Genomic DNA, 22,525 nt, shown 5'->3' with positions numbered 1-22,525 from the left:
TTTTGGCAAGGTTGAATGTTTGCCAACACACTCTAATCCACTTCGTTAAAGAGGAAGCTGCCGATGAGCCTCACACTGCCCCAATGCCTAGCAGATATTTGAGGGCAGCTGCAAGTAACTGAGGAACTTGTTTTCTAAAAAACTTTTTTCCTAGAACTTCAGTTTGCTAGATCTACATTGATGCATGCATACAATACTTGTTTTCCACATGTATCTCCAGATTAGGCATTTAAGAGTTTGAGCCCTTAGAGCAGTGACTGGGGATATCTGGCACTCCAACTGCGGTCAGACCACAACTCTGACCACCTCTGATCTCTGGCCATGCTGGGTAGGGTTGATCAAGCTTCCTTGCTGTGAAGATCATATGGAGAGAGCACAACAGTCTATGCTGCCTTGAACTCCCTGGAGGAAATGTGGCAGGCGGGGCATAAATGTTGTAATAAATACAGAAATAAAATAAGGCTCTTGATGGAGGGCAATCATGGCCAATCATGTTAGGGCACAGGAAAAAATGAAGACAGGATATTATGAATAAAAAAAATGTTACATATATCTCAAAAAAAGGTTCTTGCAAAGATCCAAGCTCCAGGAATAAGGCTTGCGCTAGCATGCCAGGACCTGTGGCCGTTCCTAATGCAGACGTATCTCAAACCACTTTTGGAATCCTGGCCAAACCTTTCAATGGCCAACCTGAACTAAGTTGACAGTGCAGTGCCACCTAGTGGGAACAGATGGTCAATGAGAGATCATGCAACCACCCGGCCTTCTTTCTCCCATTGTTGCAATTTAAACTTTTAAAAACAAAACATTGCAAATTTAAGGCTGTAGGTTGATAGAACATTGCAGGTTGATATGCATAAGTTCTCACATATTGGACACACCCTTTGTGCCTCAGCATACAAGGGCATAAACAACACACACCTTTAGAGCTTTGGGGCTAGGGTTTTGTTTTGCTTTTGCCAGATAATGAAGCAATTGAGGTTTATTAGTGACACACCCCCAGATCTAATCTGGGGCCCAATTTAAGCTGGATCCAGGCCCATAACTGATTTGAGGGCCAGCCCCAATGCTTAATAAGGGTTTTAAGCCCTGTTTAAATATTTCTCTCAAGGAGAGGTAAAGCAAGGAGGCGGTGAAACGTTCAATCCTGCTGAATGCCAGATTCCTGCAGAGAGCAGGACTGAACTCTCCCCTCAGCAGTCAGTGAGGAGAAAGTTAAATCCCGCTGGGTGCTTGTTATGTACTGAGTTGAATAGGATCCAAACTGCAGCAGTCTGATTGGTCCTAGAACAATAGGATCCAAAAGGCAGCAGTCTGATTGGTCCTAGAACAATAGGATTCAGAATGCAGCAGTCTGATTGGTCCTAGAACAATGCAGCAGTATGATTGGTTGGCAGGAACCACCCAATCATGCTCCAGATTGAAGTGAATCCACAACCTGATTGGCTTACAGTAGAATTCCAGAATTAGCCAATCATGTGCAGCCCATTGTGTAAATAATGTATATAAAGCAGATACTTTGAGGGGACTTTCATTCATTCCTCCTCACCACTATGAGCTGAATAAAGAGCATGAAATCACTTTGCGACTCTGAGTATATTTCACTGGCGATGAGGATGGGATCCCGCTGAGCTGACTGCCACACACAGCACCGCAGCACCGCCACCTGCCGCACCGCTGCCTCGCACCGTGTATCCAGGCTTCAGCTCCGGGACACAAGGAACTCAGAATGGCAACCGACAGCAGCTTCTCGCCATTCAACCCAGCATCTGGAGACTGGGAAGCGTACGCCTCCCGTTTCACCTTCCTCCTAGAAGCCAAGGGGGTCACCGACGAAGAAGACGCCAAGAAGAGGGCGATATTCTTCAGCATCTGCAGAGAGGAGACGTTTGAAATCGCGCGGGCTCTCCTTGCGCCTGAAGACGTCGCTACTGTTCCATACAAAACAATAATGGAACAGCTGAAGGGGCACTTTTCGCCGCAGCCCTCAGTGGTGGCTCGTCGAAATGACTTCTACGCAAAGCAGAAAGCCCCTGGGGAAATCATAACTGGGTTTGTGACCTCTCTCCGCCAAGCTGCCCGGTTCTGCAACTTCTCAGAGCTGGAGAACATGCTTCATGACCACCTCGTCGGTGGCCTGAAGGACGAGAAGCTGCAATGACGCCTCTACGCTAAGAAGGACCTAACGTTCCAGGTCGCTCTGGAGGAGGCCCTGGCAACGGAAGCTGCCGAGAGGTCGACGCAAGAGGCACGGCCGAGCCTCTCACCCCAACCAAGGGTCCACCACAAAGACCTCACCGACGACTCAGGATCCGACAGGGAGGAGGTGCACCGAGTACAGCAGCGCACTCAAGCAGCCCACATACCACAGCTGCCTCGACGAGAAGGAGGGAACTGCGCAAGCTGCGGAGAAAGTCACGAGAGGAAGACCTGCTGTTTCCGCAACGCAGAGTGCAGGCAGTGCAGAAAATCGGGACACATCGCCCGGGTGTGTTGGGCTCGGCCCACCCGACGCCAGGCATCAGATGACCAATCCAAGAGCCCCAGGTCCCGGGGCCCAACGCACCAAGGCAACTCGATAGAGATCACGGACTGCCAGGTATACCAGTTGCCCCACCCCAAAGTAGAGAACATTTATGTAGAGGTACAGATAGAGAGAGCCCCATGCCGCATGGAGCTTGACACGGGTTCAACTCTATCCATAATCTCGGCAAGGACCTTAAGGAAACTGTGTCCTACTGAGGGTCCCAAACTCAGGCCGGCCCCATTCACCCTCCGGGACTTCCAGAAACGTAAGGTCCCCACAATGGGAGTGGGGACCTTCAGGGTGCAATACTGAGGGTGGACGCGGCAACTGGACTTGCTTGTGGTCAAGGGCCCCTACATTAGCTTATTGGGATTGGCATGGTTTGGACCACTGGGGCTAGCCATCACCGGGGTGAACCACACTAGCTTACAAGTGGACGTGGACGGCTCTTCCGGAGGCGGCGCGAAACTGTAATGGCGGTCCTCTTCTAGTCTGAAGAGGGGCTCCGCAGGAAAGGGTCGTTTCGCTGCGGCACAGCGACGACCCATCAAGAAAAACCACGAGCAGAGTGAGCTCGTGGCCGTGGGACTCGGCGGGCACCTGGAGCGACCCCGAAATCGCGAAAGGAACCCCGTAAGGGGCTCCGGAGTGAAAGAGGGGTAGCGGTGCTGTGAGTTCATCGCTCTTTCTGCGGGAGTGAAGCCGCGCAGCTGTTGCAGATGAGCGCCGACCTTTCTTCCTTTAAAGATTCGACTGAAACAACAAACCCGTGAGTAAGGACGTTAAATTCGGCAGTAAATTCTTGAAAAAAATTTTGGCTGTAACCGGGAGACGTTAAAAAGGAAGTCCGCCTCCCGGAGCTGCTTACAAGATCAAAGCAAGGGATCAGAGAAGCGAAAAGCGGCTGAAAAGGGATGTTTTAAAGAGGGACTTTCATGCACTTTCAGAAGTGACTGTTAACGAGAAAAGATAGACTTATTTGTGAGCAATTTTTTAAAAGGAAAATTGGAGCGATCCTCCCCAGTAAGATCATTCAAAGCTAAATTCCAAATCGTCGGGCTGCTGGAGGGGAAACTGTCTAACTGCGGAACTGTTACAAATTGTTACAAACTTTTACAGACGTATGGATACCCTTGAGCTTTTGAGCTTTAACAAGCTGGACTGGATACAAATTGTAGGCACCTTTTTGAAACTTTGTTAAAAGTTTAAAGTACTCTGCAGGACTTGTTTATTACCATTTGGGACTATTGCATTTCTGTTTTTTAACATACAGGGGACTTTAATGGCGGAAAAGTTGCCTTCTTCTTTTTGAAACTTTGGTGGTACTCCCCCTAGAGGATTTTGGGAATATAAGGCCTGGGAACAGCTTTTTATGTTTACTCTCTCTCACTGGATTGTTTTTAAATTGGATCTGTCTTTCCCATGGGACAATAACAATTTGACCTTGAACATTGACTGATGAGTGGTACAGGAAAGACAAGAGCAGCCAAAGCCAAGGAAGCTAAGGAGAAGGAAAAGGAAAAAAAGCAGGCACAGCTTGTACAAACAACTTTGACTCAGGGACGCAGATCATCAGTTCCAGCTGTGCTGGGCGTACAAAAGGCAGAAGCCGAAAAGTCTAAAATTCCAGTAGAGGAAGATATGGCAGCAGGAGCATCTGAGGGAGTTCTGAAACAAATCTTGGAGCAGTTGGCAGCTTTAAATCAAAAGGTTGACAACCAATCATCAAAAATTGACCAAGCTACATCTTCGATCCAGAAATTGACAGATCAGGTTTCCCAGCATACACAAGCAATTGAAAAATTGCAAGGAGCTACACAAGAAAACCGTAATTTGGCTGGGGAAGCTGTTCAAATTGCAACGGCAGCTAGAAAAGAGGTCGAGGAAGTTAGAGGTGAAGTTAAACCTTTGCATAAACAAATTGGTGAACAACAAGCCTACCTCTCGATGGTGGAATTGAAAAATCGTGAGAATAACCTCAGATTAAGAGCAATCCCAGAAATTGAACAAGAAGATTTAATTGGATTTTTGACAACAGAATTTTCAAAATTCTGGGGCATTAAGGAAGAAACTGACTTTAAAATAGTGTCAGCTTTTCGGCTGGGAAGATTGGTAAGGAAGGACAGACCCAGAGATTGTTTGATAATTTTGAGATCAAGGGAAGAGAGAGACAAAATATTAGGCCTACATTTCGCAAATACATTGGTGATACAAGATAAAAGGGTGGAAATTTACCGAGACATCCCAAAACAGTTATTGGACTTGAGAACCACTTATTCAGAACTGGCAAGACTGCTGAGAATCAACACAATTCGTTATAGGTGGGAGTTTCCACAAGGGTTATCATTTACTTACAAGCAGAAGAAGGTAAAGATAAAAACACCAGAGGATTTACAAAAGTTCCTGCACGATCACGGTGAAGATCTCCAAAAAGAAGCAGCAGCACTTTGTCCTCTACCACAAGCTGGGATTCCGCCTGGAGGCGGAGCAGGCCCTACACCCTCGGGACCAGAAGATACACCACTCTAGGTGTAACAAAACAGTACAGGATGTCTCTGCAGCTACTTAGTTGGAATATAAATGGCGGAAATTCTCCGGAAAAAAGAAGGAAAATATTTCACATATTGAAGAAAGAACAATTGGACATTATTTGTTTACAAGAAACCCATGTGACCAGGCTTCACAGAAAAGTCTTAGTTAACAAAAGACTAGGCCAAGAATTTATTTCATCAGACAAGGTTAAGAAAAGAGGCGTGGTGATATATGCCAAGGAGAGCCTGGCACCAAAATTTGTATTTAAAGATGAGCAAGGAAGAATCTTGGCGATTGAAATCCAGACACAAGGAGAAAAAATTTTGATATTAGGAATATATGCGCCAAATGACGGGAAATCAGAATTTTTTAAGAAGCTGCATGAGACTATGTTGGACTATATGGACTACAACAACATCATAATGATGGGAGACATGAATGGAGTGGTATCTACACATATGGATAAGTCTCAAAATCAAAACTTAACATCAGATGGCAGACTGCCTAAAACTTTCTTTGAACTGATTGACAATTTGGATCTGATTGATATATGGAGGACAAAAGACCCCCTAGGTAAAGAAGGAACTTTCTTCTCTGAGGCCCACCTGTCATGGACAAGGATCGACCAAATCTGGACATCTAGAGGGCTGGCACCCAAGACTAGAAAGGTGGAAATCTGCCCAAAAACATGCTCCGACCACAATGCTTTGAAACTAGAACTTAGACTTACCCAAACCGGTTCCTTCAGATGGAGAATGAATGACACCTTATTAAGAGATCAAGAGATTGTGAAAAAGGCCCAAAAAACGTTAAAGGACTATTTTGAAATCAACCTGAACACTACAGTTGAAAAAAGAATGATCTGGGACGCAAGTAAAGCCGTTATGAGAGGGTTTCTGATACAACAAAATACAATCAAGAAAAAGCTCTGGAATGGAAAGAAGGATAAAATATTGGAGAAAATATATCAAGGTGAGAAGAAACTGAGAACCAATCCCAAGTCAAAGGAAGTGCTGAGAGAAATCAAATTCCATCAAGCACAATACTCTAAACTGATAAATCAAGAGATCGAATGGAAAATCAAACAGATGAAGCAAAGATCGTTTGAATCAGCAAACAAATGTGGAAAGCTGCTAGCTTGGCAGCTGAAAAAAAGACAAAAGTTAAATACAGTGACAAATCTAGAGATTGAAGGAAGAATGGTTCAGAAACCAGAAGAAATCAGGAAGTGCTTCCACAGATACTTCAAAGAACTTTATGCACAAGGGCCTCAGAAAGAGTTGGAGATAGATCAATTTTTAAGGATAAATGGACTACCAAAAATAACCCAAGATAAAAGATCAATCTTGAATTGTAAAATAACTCAACAGGAAATTGAAGGTGCCATTCAGAATATGCAACTTGGCAAATCTCCAGGCCCGGATGGGCTTACCTCCAAATACTACAAGACTTTGAAGGACTACTTGACACAGCCTTTGATGGAGGTATGCAACCAGATCATGGAGGGGAAGAGGGCACCGGAAACGTGGAAAGAAGCATTCATCACATTGATACCCAAGCTAGAATCTGAAAAGACCCAGCTTAAGAACTACCGTCCCATCTCACTCCTGAATGTGGATTACAAAATATTTGCAGACATTTTAGCAAGCAGACTTAAAAAGGTCTTAAATGAAGTAATTCACAAGGACCAAGCTGGCTTTCTCCCTGGTAGACATTTATATGGAAATACCAGAAACATCATTGACATTTTGGAACTATTGCAAACCAATAGGAACACAAGGGCGGTTTTAATCTTCATTGATGCGGAGAAAGCATTTGATAATATATCTTGGAAGTTTATGAAGAAAAATTTGGAAGGGATGGGAGTGGGACGGGGGTTTGAAAATGGAATAGAAGCAATCTATTCAGAACAGAAAGCTAAATTAATAGTGAACAATGTGGTGACGGAGGAATTTAAAATTGAAAAAGGGACACGACAAGGGTGCCCTCTATCCCCTCTTTTATTCATTTCAGTCCTGGAGGTGCTATTGAACATGATTAGGGAGGACCGGTTGGTACAAGGGATAGAGGTCGGAGTGAAACAATATAAACTGAAAGCTTTTGCAGATGACTTAGTTTTGACATTACAGGAGCCAGAACCCAGTACAAAAAGAGTTTTAGAACTTATTCATGAGTTTGGTCGGGTTGCAGGATTTAAGTTGAACAAACAAAAGACTAAGGTTTTGGCCAAAAACTTGACATCTACAGAAACAGAGGGGTTTCAGAGAGAAACAGAATTAAATGTGGTTAAAAAGGTGAAATACCTAGGGATCTATTTGTCTTCCAAAAATTTGAACTTATTTAAAGACAATTATGAAAAATGTTGGTCGGAAATTAAGAAGGACTTAGAAATTTGGTCAAGATTGAAACTTTCCTTGTTGGGTCGAATAGCAGCTATAAAGATGAATGTATTGCCGAAAATGTTATTTTTGTTTCAGACCCTACAGATCGTGGACAGAGTGGAATGTTTTGGAAAATGGCAGAAGGATATATCTGGGTTTGTCTGGCAGGGCAAAAAGCCTCGAATAAAGTTTAAAATACTAACTGACTCGAAAGAAAGAGGAGGGTTTGCCCTGCCGGACTTGAGGTTATATTATGAATCTGCAGCCTTCTGCTGGTTGAAAGATTGGTTTTTGTTAGAAAACACTGATGTCCTGGATCTGGAAGGGTTTGATAATGCTTTTGGTTGGCATGCATATCTATGGTACGACAAGGTTAAGGTTCATAAACTGTTCAAAAATCATATTGTCAGAAAATCAATTTTTGCAGTCTGGATGAAATATAAGGACTTATTAGAGAGTAAAACCCCGAGGTGGCTATCACCAGTGGAGGCCAAGGCTCGAAAAAGACCCAATATGGAGGCCTATTGGCCGAAATATTGGGAAATAATCGAAAAAATTGGAGACAACTGGAAACTGCAGAGTAAGGATAAACTAAAAAATAAGGTGCGAGATTGGTTACACTATGCTCAAATTCAAGAGGTTTTTAAATTGGATAAAAAAGTTGGTTTCCAAGTGGAAAAATCGAAATTGGAGACAGAATTGTTAGAACCAAAAACTAAGGTATTATCGAGAATGTACAACTTGCTGCTTAAGTGGAATACACAGGATGAGACAGTTAAATCTGCCATGATAAAATGGGCACAGGATGTCGGACATAACATTATGTTTGAAGACTGGGAAAGGTTATGGAACAACGGGATAAAATTCACGGCATGTAGTGCCCTGAAAGAAAATATTATGAAAATGTTATACCGGTGGTACATGACCCCAGTCAAGCTAGCTAAGATATATCACCTGTCTGATAACAAATGTTGGAAATGTAAGGAGGCAGAAGGGACATTTTTTCATCTCTGGTGGACCTGCCCAAAAGTGAAGGCCTTCTGGGAAATGATTTACAACGAACTGAAAAAGGTATTTAAGTATACCTTTCCCAAGAAACCAGAGGCCTTCCTGCTGGGCATGGTAGACCAGAAAGTGTCAAAGAAAGATAGAACTTTGTTTATGTATGCTACCACAGCAGCAAGAATACTCATCGCAAAGAATTGGAAGACACAAGATTTACCCACGTTGGAGGAATGGCAGACGCAGTTGATGGACTATATGGAACTAGCTGAAATGACCGGCAGAATCCGAGATTTGGATGAAGAATCAGTCGAGGCGGATTGGAAAAAATTTAAAGACTATTTGCAAAAATACTATAAGCTGTATGAACTTTAAGACAGTGCATGTTTTTGGAAAGGTTACGCTTTAGCAAATATGATTAAGCAAATGGTAAAATTAATGACAAATGAGAAAAGAAGTCAATGTGAATCAAACATTTTATGTTTATTTTAAAAGGTAACAAAGTTAAGATACAATATACTGAATATGGGTACATAATAATGGAAAGTTCCAACAAGGTTTGAAATAAGGTAACAAATTGCTGATATTGCTACTACAAAGAACGCAGATCTGGAAGGTGTGGGGAAGTCCAATGGTTTTCTTTTTTGTTAAAAAAATCAAAAATTGTTTCTTGTATTTGGGTTTTTCTGTATTGTATTGAATTGTCAAAATTATGAAAAGAAACGTAATAAAAATTATTTAAAAAAAAAAAAAATACAAGTGGACGTGGACGCCATATGCAAGGAATTTCCGGGGGTTTTCGATGGGAAATTGGGACAGTATACGGCCCCCCATTGATCTACAGCTTGACCCCGCAGTACGACCGGTCAGGCTCAAGGCCCGCCGGGTCCCGTTCGCCCTGAAACCCCGTATAGACGAGGAATTGGACCGGCTCGTGGAGCAAGGAGTGCTGGAGCCGGTGCCTAATGCCCCCTGGGAAACCCCAATCGTCACACCCATCAAGCCTAATGGTTCGGTCCACATCTGCGCAGACTACAAATGTACCATAAACAAGGCCCTCACGGCCCATGCATACCCAGTGCCAGTGGTCAGCCATGTCCTTGCCACCCTGGCTGGGTCAAAAAATTTTGGCAAGCTGGACTTGGCCCAAGCATATCAACAGCTGCCAGTAGATGAGGCCACAGCAGAGGCACAGATGATTGTGACGCACAGAGGAGCGTTCAGGGTAAAGCGGCTGCAATTCGGTGTCAGTGTGGCACCAGGCATATTCCAGAATCTAATGGACTCTCTCCTTAAAGGGATTCCTGGCATCACCCCCTTCTTCGATGATGTGTTGATTGCTGGGCCCACACCAGAGGAGTTTGAGGACCGCCTCCACACCGTTCTGCACCGTTTCCAGACGGCGGGTCTCAAGGTGAAGCGGGGAAAATGTCTACTAGGAGTGCCTCAGGTGGACTTTCTGGGATTTATGGTGGACACAGAAGGGGTCCACCCGACTGGGGACAAGGTACGGGCCATTTGTGATGCCCCAGCACCCAAGGACAAGACTGAACTTCAGGCCTTCTTGGGACTATTGAACTTTTACCATTCCTTCCTTCCCCATAAGGCGGCGATAGCGGAGCCCCTACACAGACTCCTGGACAAGCGGGCCCCTTGGGTGTGGGGCCAGCGCCAGGAGGCCGCATTCCAGACAGTCAAGGACTTGCTTGTCTCAAACTCAGTCTTGGCACACTTCAACGAGAGGCTGCCGGTGGTGCTAGCATGCGACGCCTCGCCCTATGGCCTTAGCGCTGTCCTGGGACACCAACTCCCAGATGGAAGAGAGGTACCGGTGGCATACTTTTCCCAGACACTCAACGCAACCGAGCGGAACTATTCGCAAATCGACAAGGAGGGTCTGGCAATCGTGAAGGGAGTAAAAAAATTCCATGATTTCTTGTACGGGTGGCCCTTCACCGTGGTGACTGACCACAAGCCGTTGCTTGGCTTGTTTGCCCCTGAAAAGCAGACCCCCCAAGTGCTGTCTCCTCGCATCCTCAGGTGGTCAATTTTCCTTGCCAGCTACCAGTATGCACTGATTCACCGCCCTGGGAAGGCGATGGGCCATGCGGACGCCCTCAGCAGGCTACCACTACCAGAAACAGGCCCCGACCCAGCACCTGCACAAGAGGTTATGAGCCTGGAGCTACTTCCCGACTGCCCCATACAGGCACAAGAAGTTGCACACCATTCCAAGAAAGATAGGGTCATCTCCCGGGTCCTGGACTGGGTGTGGAGGGGATGGCCCAGCAGCAGCCCCAGGCCAGAATGTGCTGGCTACACAACCCGCAAACATGAACTGTCGGCCCACAAGGTTTGCCTGTTATGGGGAAGCAGGGTCGTTATTCCCCAGCCCCTCCGCAAAAGGGTCCTCACAGCCCTACACAAGACACACCCAGGGGTAGTAAGAATGAAGGCCCTTGCCAGGAGTTATGTGTGGTGGCCGGGGATCGACGGAGAGATAGAGGCCTGGGTCAAACACTGCCAGGCCTGCCAAGAATCCCGCCCAGATCCCCCAAGGGCCCCAGTCCAGTCCTGGGAGTCCGCCCGAGCACCGTGGTCACGCCTGCATGTGGACTTCGCTGGCCCCTTTCAGGGGAAAACATTCTTCATAGTGGTGGACTCCTACACCAAATGGCTGGAAGTCACATAGGTACCGTCCACTTCTACGTCCGCAGCCATCCGGGTACTACGCAGGCTGTTTGCAACCCACGGGCTCCCTGACACTCTCGTCTCAGACAACGGGATTGCATTTACGTCAGGAGAATTCCAGACCTTCACAGCGCAGAACGCCATCCGCCACATCCGTTTGGCGCCATTCCACCCTGCCACCAATGGCCAAGCAGAACGCATGGTGCGAACCACCAAGGACACCCTTCGCCGCATGACGCAAGGGGATTGGGAGTACCGCCTTGCCACATTCCTCCTAGCACAGCACAGCACCCCCAGCTCAACAACTGGCCGGAGCCCCGCTGAACTACTAATGGGTCGGCGGCTTGCAATCAGATAGGACCGCCTTCACCCCGATAGAGCTCAGGATGAGGTAGTGGTGGGGGAAGGCAGGAACCCCCGGATCTTTGAGGCCCAGGACCCCGTGTACGCAAAGAATTTTGGGGCAGGCCCAGCATGGGTACCCACCACAGTCACCTTGGTCACTGGCCCCGTGTCGTATGAGGTGCTAACTGATGGGGGGCAATGCTGGCGCCGCCACTGCGACCAGATACGGCGACGATTCCTGGGAGAAAACCAGGAAGAGGAAAGGTCAGAGGAGTCCCAAGGGAACAGTGGGGCAGTGAGGCCCATAGAGCAGGAGGGGCCAGCAGGAGAGGCAGAATCAGTTAATACAGAGAGGATCCACGAGGCCGAAAGGACACAGGAACCAGAACCACGACTGAGCGAGCCGGTTGCACCAGACCAAACCGCCCCATCACAGCTAGCATCCTTGGAACACGAGCCAGAACCTGAACCCCGGACCAGGGAACACCCCAGGCCGCAACGCACACGTAGGCCACCGGCGTACCTTGAGGACTATGAATGCGACCTCCCGGGCAGGACTGGAACTTAGAGGGGAGGGGTGTTATGTATTGAGTTGAATAGGATCCAAACTGCAGCAGTCTGGTTGGTCCTAGAACAATAGGATCCAAAAGGCAGCAGTCTGATTGGTCCTAGAACAATAGGATTCAGAATGCAGCAGTCTGATTGGTCCTAGAATAATGCAGCAGTATGATTGGTTGGCAGGAACCACCCAATCATGCTCCAGATTGAAGTGAATCCACAACCTGATTGGCTTACAGTAGAATTCCGGAATTAGCCAATCATGTGCAGCCCATTGTGTAAATAATGTATATAAAGCAGATACCTTGAGGGGACTTTCATTCATTCCTCCTCACCACTATGAGCTGAATAAAGAGCATGAAATCACTTTGCGACTCTGAGTATATTTCAGTGCTTCTTCAGCCTGCTTCAGTTTGAGCTCTGGACTGGCTGGATCTAGTGCGCAGCTAACATCTAGCAAAAAAAAAATAAATACTGTTTCCTCTATGAATTTAGATTTGGGGGTGTGTTCTTATATTGAATATGGATAATAATGGCAGAACAAAAAAAATCCAATTATCCTTGTGCTTCTTAGATGCTATTGGATTGCCTGAAACATCCCTTCAATTTCTATTTACAGAAATGCTGCACCTAAAACAGCTTCACCTATGCTGCGCACATAAGGCTTGGTTCATGCACCATCACGTGGTTGCACATCCACTAATGACTGCCACAGGTGGCAGTGGCCTCCCAAATTGACAATGGGCCACACCAAAGTTTTGGGTGCAGTTAATAGTCTGTGATGGCTCTTTGATACACCCAAACAATCACTTCATGTATAGACTGGGATTCTCTGACATAACTCAGGGCCAAGGTCCAGATATGGCCCTCCAGGTCTTTCCAAGGGGACCTTGGGATTCCCACCAAGCCACCACTCCTTCTCAAGCTAACCCTTCACTGACTTTCTCCATAACATCCTGGATGCTTCTGACCATTTCGAAAGGAGAGAGGAAAAAAAAAAGGGTGTGTGTGTGAAGACACATGCATTTTGTGTAGATCTACTGTCTACTGATACAAACGTACAAAGAGTCAGAGCACAGCTCCTTTTGCCAGGTAGAAAAGAACAGCAGTGTAGCCAAAACTCAGCTAGAGGAACTCATAGTCTGAGGTTTCTTTCTCAACACACAGACCAGCTCCTAACAAAATAAAAGGCCTTGTAATGCACTGTAATTCCTTAACTTATTTTCATTACAACTGTTTAGCATCCTCACCTGTTGACCTGGCCCTTGCTCACTCACGGCATATTTATGATTGCTCACATGCCTTTTGAAAAATTACTGAACAAATTGAAACATTTTCACAAGACTTTTAAAGTGGCTTTTTAAATAAAGAAAACAAAACCCGAAAACCTCTTTTCTGAAAAATTAATAATTTTAAATGGATTTCTTGGCCAACTCTCCTGTAACATTTATCAGTGCTCTAGTGGAAATCATTATTTGGCAATTATGGTTTTCAATCTGCTTATTGCTATAGGAAAAGATCACATGATCTTTGTGCCTTGGAAACTAAGTGCGCCTAAGCCATCTAAAGTGAGTCAGAATTCATTAAATCCAAACGGCCTGTGACATAATGTTTATTCAGTTCATAACAGAAATTCCACATCCCTTTTTCTGTGTATTTGTGCAGAAATACATGCAAGGCATTCCTCAATAGGAAGCCCCACTGAGCTTGCAAGCCTCTCGTATCCCCAAGTGGTGTGGGGGGAACTGCTCAGACAAGGAGCAAACACGCTGGGGAATGGCAAGCTCACAACCCTTGGTGTGAAGGTGGCACCAGGCCTTCACTGCGGACCAGTGTCATGGAGCTCTAATTATTTTTACAGCACCATCAGGGTGCATGACCCTTTACCAGCCGCCGGGATGTGGTGCCCTCCAGATGTTGATAAATGTGATTCCCATCAGCCCCAGGTTCATAGTACAAGAGGACAGGTCTCTGCCCCATTACACTTATAATCTAAAACAATAGGGGTGGGCAACCAAGTCATCAGGGGCTGAACGCTATCCTGGGATTCTCCTCAGGTCACACCTCTCCCCAAGCCCACTGCAGATCCTCCTTGTCCTTGAACCTTGATTGTACCTCTTGCCTGCCCAAGCAGAGTCTAGAGACTTCTGAGTCCCTGCACCAAGGGTTAGGGATTTATATTAATTGCTCTGCCCACTTTTGTGCCTTCTGCTTCACCACCTGCGCCAATGCTGGCTACCTTTCTGTGCCCAGTTGAAAATGCTGTCAAGGCTTCTTACAGGGGCTTTATTTTGTCTGGCCAGCTGCAAACGAAACAGGGAGTCTGCCTGCTCAGTTCATAAAGATAGTTTGCATTTTAGGGGTTGGTTTTTTCTCTGTTTTAACAATTGCATTTTATTGGATGTTGTGTTTTATTGTTGTTAATGTTGTATGCTGTAAGCATCTCTGGAAACAGGAATGATGAAGGACAGAACAGAGATAGGAGTACAATAATAAATTTCCTCCCCTGGCAATGGAATGGGAGCAAGCTGCGCCAGATGTGATCCCAGGCAGGAGCACTGGGCTTGAAGAGAGACAAAATTGCCCTATGAGGAAAGGTTGCCTTTTAGTTCAGAGAAAAGGTGAGTGAGAGAAGTTTATAAGAAGATGCCTGGCATGGGGAAAGTGGACAAAGAAAGTCCTCCCCTCTTGTAACATTAATACTCAGACATTGGAAGATAAAAGAAAGGCTGTCTTCACTCAACACATAGTGAAACTGTGGAACTCCCTCCCACAAGAGGCAGTGATGGCCACCAACTTAAATGGCTTTAAAAGAGGATTGGAGGAGAGGAGACTATCAGTGGCTACTAGCCAGGATGTCTATGGTCTGCCTCTAGTATCAGGAGCAGTATTCCTTTGTAAATCCACCCACCTACTAGCAATGCTCTTCTGATTCTACAGGTCAGAATATTTGCAAACAGAATAAATTGGAACAGATCTGACATCAGAAAAGGCAAGATTCAAAACCCATTAAGGGCAGACTTCTGACTTTCAGGACACTCTGCCATGGACTTTAGAGGGAGACTTCAACATGAAACTGCTGAGTTACAATACACCAAGAGATTCAAAGCTAGCGCTTGTGGAATGATCTTGACTGAAATATTTTTAACATATCATATATGTTAATTGGTTTAACAATTCCAGGATGACTGTGTCATCAAAAACAACTTCTTCTTCTTCTTCTTCTTCTTCTTCTTCTTCTTCTTCTTCTTCTTCTTCTTCTTCTTCTTTTAAAAAAACCTACTACCACAGTTAATTATATAATTACTGTCTGCATTTCACTCCCCTGACCTCACTTTCTACAACCCCCTCCCCCTCCTGCAGCTCAGAATAACACTTCATGCATCAGCTGAATTGAACTGTAGCCCAAGAGAGCTTATTTGTTAGTCTCTAAGGTTACAGAAGATTCTTGGTTGCTTTTACTGCAAAAGATTAACAGGGCTGTTCCTCTGGAAATGGCACCCAATTTTGGCAGGCATTTGATTCATACCCAACCGAACCACTGATTCAAAAGCAAATAGTTAGTAGATCCACCTGGAGCCAGCCCTGAACCTTGTAAGAACTGACTGCAGTCCTTTGAAATTAATAGTGTTTCCTTTGGATTGCTCACCAAGCCAGGCTAAATATGGGGGTGAAACTAAATATCTGGTGAAACTGAAAAGCAATCTGTATGCCCTCCAGATTGGTTTAGATCAGGGGTTGGCAACCTAAGGCCCGTGGGTCGGCAGTGGCCCGCAGGGCTCGTCTATCCAGCCCATGGCGCCAGTGGCGTAGCGTGGGTTGTCAGCACCCGGGGCAAGGCAAGTAATTTGCGCCCCCTAACCCGTGGATTTGTGCCCCCTAACCCTAACCCCCAGATGTTGCGCCCGGTGCGGCCGGCCCCCCTGCACCCCCCACGCTACGCCACTGCATGGCGCCCCCTCTTACAGGCACGGTGCACCATTCAGAGGTGCAGGGAAAGTGTGCTTTGACTATACATGATTTTACATGATTTTAGCTTTAGGCGCTGCTCCCGGAGCATAACCTCTGCATAAGTTGAGAATCACCTGTACTCACTGGTCAGAGCTAGGACTTTGGGAACCAAAATGGACATTTTTCATAAAAACTTAGTGTGTCTTGGAAGTCATATCAGAAGTCAGTGAACTACCATCTTCCTCAGCACTCGTTAGATAAACAAACACATCTAATGTAATAACCAATGTCAAGACTGAGAAAATATTGTGCTGGGGGGTGGGAAGCCTCTGGCCTTCCGGGGCTGATGGACCCCCATCAACCCTCAGCAGCATGGCCAGCAGTCAAGAATGGTGGAGTCCAGAAACATCTGTCTATAGGGCTTCACACTCCACCTGTTCCTGAGATATGTTTTCACTTTTGAGAGGATCACAGGGATTTTTGTTGCAAACCTTGAGAAAATAAAGAAACAACCATGAAGACAGCCCCTCTTATTAAGAAAACCACCTTTCCTCAGGGGCAACTTCCACAAGGAAAAGAGATGTTAAAGATTCCCTCCCCATGTGCAAAAGCATCACCAGGAACACTCTTGCATTCTTGGCGCAAAGTTAACCCAGCCCAGGACTTGAAGGATATATCCAACCAACAGCCATGAAAAAGGCTGAATAAGCCCCTCTCCACCCACAGGCCTCTTCAGAAGGAGGGCATCAACCTTCCAACTGCTATGGGCTGGGTCATTCCTGGTAATGAATTGGCCCACATCCACATCACTATGCAAGAAGGCAAAAAAACTTTCCCTCCCCGGATGAAAAGCCCATGGGTAATTATCTGGTTTTTCTCCTCAGCAGAACGTGCTGTACAGTGTTCTTTCCAAACAATTCCTCAAAGCTTCCTTTGCTGAAGAAGCAGCCACAAGCCAGATGGAGAGTGCAATATTTGGGTTTGCTGGGATTGGGTGCTGCACAGCTAGACAAAAAAACATTATCTTGATGGCACTATTAATACACATCGAATGAATCATCACAAGCCTTCTGCTCCATCTCCAGCAAAACTGCAGTCCAAATGCAGGATGGCCAGAGGAACTTACGGAGCTGCCTTATGCTGAGTCAGGCTGTTGTGTTCCATCTGGCTAAACAAGGTCTACACTAACTGGCAGCAGCTCTCCAGGGTTTCAAGCAGGGGCTCTCTTCACCAGCCCTAGCTAGAGATTCCACTGGGGATAGATAGAACCTGGGACCTTCTGCATTCTGTCACTAAGCCATATTCCTCCCCCAGCCCCCCAGGTCCAAAACCCAGTGCAGTTATGAAAACAAAACAAAACAAAACCCAGTGTTTCTAGTTCTGATCACTGCAAAGGTTTCATGAAAATGTGTGGATGGCACACACTGAAATCTCTCACCCCAGAACAGTTGCTGAATATTATTTGCAGTGACTAAGAAAGGGTGTATGGGGTGTTACGGGACTTCTTCCGAAGTAGTTTGCTCATGACAGTGGTCATACCCTGGGAACAGATTTAACTGTCTGGCTAAACTAGATAAGGGTAGTCGATGGATCTCAAACCCTGGGTGAGTTAGAGACTTCCTCTACGTGCAAAGACAGGTTTTGACGGATAGAACAGACAAGATCAAGAGTGGGTCCAATGGTCAAGAAGGCTGTTTCTGAAGATGGAAATGAGAAGCAGATGGAGCCCATCTAGGACAAGGAAAACTCTGATCCCAAATCTCCACTGCCTTGTGGGATATCTTCAGGAAAAGAAAATACTAAGGAGTAGGCCCTACACAAATCCAATGTGGAGTCCCTAGGACGGTTGGATGGTGCATTGTGCACCTCGTTCCAGCAACTCCTGCAGCCAAGTTGATGCCAAACATCTTGCTCTGCTTTCCTTTGGACCACATCAGCAAGACCAAGAAGGATGGGAGGTCTTGTCCTCTGGGCAGCTCAGGATCTCCATACACATTGCCCAGGCTTGCTCCTTGGGGAGGTCAATTCGGTGTTACTAATGCAGTGGTTTGGCTTCACCATGGAGACACACTCCATTGTCTCTCGAGACAGATGGTTGCCAACAACAACAACAACAACAACAACAACAACAACAACAACAACAACAATGAAAGGGACTTTGACATCTTGAGAAGAGAAGAGCCCACCCTTGGGGCTAGCAGAACTAGAGTGGAATAAACAAGACACCCAGGGCCAGTCTCAAAATTTTTGATACCTGAGATAACCAGTGTGCTCCCTCCAAATTTTGTATGCAGACATCAGTCAGGCCAGGAGTTGAATCTTACTGTAATGCTGGCAACAGATCAGGATCCTCCAGGATGTTTTGGTGTAGCCCAAGAACTTAGGAAGCTGTGGGTGTCAAGACGCAGCACTCTCCTTCAGCACCTCGTTGCTGCTTTTTGCTCCCTAATGTTCCTGTCTGAGGCAGCAGCTCCAGTCTGGGTAATAGAGAGCCATCCCTGCAGCCTCCAATAAACACATGCACACTTCCTTAAATCACATGGTGTCTGCAAAGCCCACAGAACAAAGCTATGTTAGGGGGAGCAGTTTTGACTTTTTTAAATATTTTAAAAGCTTGTTTTTACTCAGCCTTATGATTTCCCACCCCACTTTTAAGAAGCAAATTGTTCTAAAGTATTGCACTTAAGCAGAAGCATTTCTCTTTGTAAAGGAAAACTGTGGCCAGATGTGCTCTTCGTCCAAGTTCATGTGCACAGATTGGCATGCTGGAGTGACTGCAAAGTTGCACACTCTTGAACCACACACACACCCCAAAGTGGAGAGATGTAACAGAAGTCTCCTTGATGAGAGGTCATCCTACACATGCTAGATCAAGGAATGAAATGGGCAGAAAGGACCTTACCACATTGCAGAGGCAGAAAACAGTGTTGGACCAGTGAGAACAAAGCGTCTGACTCTTTGATCAGGCCAAAGACCCATCCATCACCCTGTTCTCACAGTCACCAACCAGATGCCTTGGAGAAACATGGAAGCAGGACATGATTACGAGTGTTCTCCCCCCCCCCCCCCCCGTGATTCCCAGAATACTGCCTCCAAACCTGATCTTCATCCAGTGGCCTGAAACCCCAAGGACTTTGTGTCCTGACATAAGGTGTATCATTGTGGGGTCTCCACAGTTCTGTGGTTCTTTTTGAAGAGGAGAAAAGCCGAGAGAGGGAGAGAAAAGGAAGGAGTGTGGGTGAGGGGAGGGAGAATCAAATACAAGTGAGTGTAGTTCTTTAACAGTTGCATAGAATATATTTTAATAGCTAAGGCTGCAACCTTTAATGGACTATCTCAATTAGTCAGGCACTTACAAAAAGAGGAACAAACTACTTGTAACAGAGGCACTTGGGGGGAATTACCAGCCAGTACAGTGTTTAGAGAGGCACTCAGAGATTGAATGCCTCTTTTAAAAGGGACCCTGATGCAGTCGTCCACAATTCATAAAGGCATGTTTTCCTGTTTTAATTATATGCAAATTTCTGCGCATCTAAGCAGCTCCATTTAATTCGAACTCATTTTACTCAAGCAGGACCAGAGTGCAATCTCTCTCTCCTGCGCTTGATTCCCAGCAGCCGGTGTCAAGAGGAGAGCGAGCAGCCTTGTCCTTTATGAGCTTGTCTCAACTGTCCAACTTGAGGGCCAACACTACATCTTGTAGCAGTGAGTTCCATAGTGTTAACTATGTGCTGTGTGGGGAAGTGCTTCTTTTTATTTGTCCAGAATCCCCTTAACAATCTAAAGCTTTGGCTATTACCCCAGGCTCTGCTATGATGTGAAGGAGAAAGGTTTTTAGCTCCTTTTACCCATGCCATGCAGAATCTTTTATCCCTTTATCCTGCCCCCACTTACCTGCCTTGTTGAATAATTTTCTTCTCTAAACTAAAAAGCCCCAAACATTGCAACTATTCCTCATGGGGAATTGCTTCAGCCCTTGATCATTTTGCTTTTGCATACCTCTTTGGTAATTGCAGTGGGTTATTTTTAGTTCTGACCATCTGCAGTGCAAATCTTCTGCTTCCTATAGTGTTGGAAATGCAACTCTACACTCTAGTCCACAATCCTGGGTTATTTTGGGCTAACCATACCCACCTTTCCTAAGCCTTATATGATGTCTGACCTGGGAACCCCCCCCCCTTTTTCAGCCCAACAGCTTCAATTTGAACTGGGCTTCAAAGGAAGAATTATGGCACACAAGCAGGGGTGGGCTGCAACCATTTATTCACCACTTGCCCCAAAGAGAGAGGGAAAACTGATGTTGGGAAACCTAGGATGGCCTCCACATGCCCCCCTCCCTGGCCCTCCTACTGCAATTTGAAATTAAATTTCAAAAATTTGAAGAATCCTGGACTACTTTGACCAGCTCATGTTCACCCCAAATGCCCCACTGTTTTTTAACTTGTTGCATAAGGCAGAACTTCAAAAGCAAGGCGTCTGGGCATATGTTGCAGCCAGCCAGCTGACAAACATGTGTGGGGATGTAGTCATGAGCAGCAACCACCTCCATCCCCCATAGGACCTCCTAAGGAGTGGGCGCAATGCAGACAGACCCCCTTCCAAGTGAAGCAAAGCCCCACCAGATGAGCTCCCAGACAGTCCGGCTTCAGTGCTGGGAGCGACGGTTTCAGACGTGCATAAAATTACCTCTTGGCCACCATCTTCATGATTCTCTTCAGATCCTTTGAAGAAAGCAGCCTCCCAGAGCCTGAGGTTTCAGGCTCTCTCCCTCTTCCATGTCCCCTTTGATGCCAAGGAACCTTTGTGCATTGCAGAGGTCAGAGGCATTTCCCCTGGTGTGCACTAGCTTCACACTTATGGGGATACGGGGAAGTCTGTAGGGCCTCTCACAAAATCATCTTCCCCACACAAAAAAATTGCTTGAGATCTGCTCAGCTGGAATCTGCTCTCAGGTCTCTGGATGACTTTATATTTATATGCGCTGTTGGTGTAATCTGGCACCAGCAGAGCAAAAGCACTAACAGGATCATACAGACACAAGACCTCCTCTGTTTCTTGACACTTTTGCAAACATTGCAATCTGGGTGGCTTTGAGGATTCCATGAGAACTAGACACTCATTCAATCACATAACAAAAACAAGACTGAAATTCATAATTTTAAAATATTTAGCCACCATTATGGTGCAGTGATCCTGACTGAACTTCTACAACCACTGTGTTTCTGTATTCACAGTTAAATAGAAATTTCACATTTACGGCACAGCATGCACAGAGAAGCAGGAAATGCAAATTTCATCATTCTACGCTTACTTCGGCTTCTGTAGCCTTAGATGACACCATGTCATTTTATTTTTTTATATAAAATGGAGGACACTCCCCCCCCCGGTCCTTTTATTGGTTAGGGGGGAAAGTCCATTCAAATATCACAAGTTCCAGGAATTGCTTTGGTGCTTTACAATGGTGGAGCCCCATCTGCATCAAAATAACTTAATGAATAATACTTAGTAGGCCATTAGTTATATATAAAGGTAAAGGTAAATGGACCCCTGACCATTAGGTCCAGTTGCGCATGACTCTGGGGTTGCAGCGCTAATCTTGCTTTACTGGCCGACGGAGCCGGCGTACAGCTTCCGGGTCATGTGGCCAGCATGACTAAGCCGCTTCTGGCGAACCAGAGAAGCACACGGAAACGCCGTTTACCTTCCCGCCGGAGCGGTACCTATTTATCTACTTGCGCTTTGACGTGCTTTCGAACTGCTAGGTTGGCAGGAGCTGGGACCGAGCAACGGGAGCTCACCCCGTCGCGGGGATTCGAACTGCCGACCTTCTGATCGGCAAGCCCTAGGCTCTGTGGTTTAACCCACAGTGCCACCCATGTCCCTTATATGTGATATATGTGATATATGTGATATATATATATATATATATATATATATATATATATATATAAGGATATGTGATATATATATATATATATATATATATATATATATATATATATATATATAAAAGGATTAATGGAAATTCTGAGGGCAGGGGGCTTTGTTGTTGGGTACACCAAATGGGCTATTCCCCCCCCTTTTAAGATAATTTACAAGTCTTTAAAAACAACCCAGGAATACCCTGTGGCCCAGCTTCTCACAATTGCGCACACATTTTGACATATGTAAACTTCACAGGAGCTTGATGAGTTCAGGAGAATATCAGAAGTTTTTTGGGTGACGTTAACCCAGTGCCAAACCATCCACACAGAACGTTGTGGGAGTCAAGCGAGGAAGACGCTGGTGTGAACAGGCTCTTTGCATAGACCCCATGTTGAGGATCCAGAAAAGTCCTATTATTCTGTATGTAGACCAAGCTCCCCCATAGCTCGTTTTCTCTTCTGAGCTCTACTCAGTTTTATTTCTCACAACTCCCCTGCCCGCCCCCAGCTGGCAGAGGCTCCAAGAAACTCCATGTTTCACTGCAGCCCATTTAAATCTCGCTGGCAAGCTCATTAGCCACCAGCCAGCAAAATAAAACGAAGGAGTTATCTAC

At 45.8% G+C, this 22,525-nt stretch overlaps 1 protein-coding gene across 1 annotated transcript in view; it reads right to left on the bottom strand.

The window, feature by feature from the left end:
* KLHL13 (kelch like family member 13) overlaps positions 1-22,525 on the bottom strand; it is a 1,461,558-nt gene that overhangs the window by 971,787 nt on the left and 467,246 nt on the right. The window lies entirely within an intron of this gene.

Source organism: Podarcis filfolensis, assembly GCF_964270895.1.
Source record: "Podarcis filfolensis genome assembly, chromosome: Z".
Classification (NCBI taxonomy): Eukaryota; Metazoa; Chordata; class Lepidosauria; order Squamata; family Lacertidae; genus Podarcis; species Podarcis filfolensis.
The sequence above is the reverse complement of the archived record's forward strand: the minus strand, read 5'-3'. Positions and strand labels throughout refer to the sequence as shown.